Raw genomic sequence first — 307 nt, forward strand, 5'->3', positions numbered from 1 at the left:
CAGGCTTCAAGCGTAAGGGGACAGGGCGCTTCCAGCCGAGAGGCTCATCAGGCTCCAGCAACAGGCAGTTTTTGTTCGAGAGGGGAAGCTGAGGCGCGGACAGCGGGACGTGCCTGTGAGTTCGCAGCAAGCCGGGCCGTGACGGTGCCCTCCTGACTTCCCCGTGGCTGTTCTTCTGGGAAATGGTGACCTGCAAGTCACAGCCACGTGGAATGGGTGACAGGCTGCAAGGACACGGGCTGGCGGGGGAAGCCTGAGAGCAGAAAACTCTCACTTGGGCAGTGCGGGGGGTGAGGGGGCCCGTGGA

The sequence above is a fragment of the Buceros rhinoceros genome, unplaced genomic scaffold (assembly GCF_000710305.1).
Source record: "Buceros rhinoceros silvestris isolate BGI_N320 unplaced genomic scaffold, ASM71030v1 scaffold23761, whole genome shotgun sequence".
Taxonomy (NCBI): domain Eukaryota; kingdom Metazoa; phylum Chordata; class Aves; order Bucerotiformes; family Bucerotidae; genus Buceros; species Buceros rhinoceros.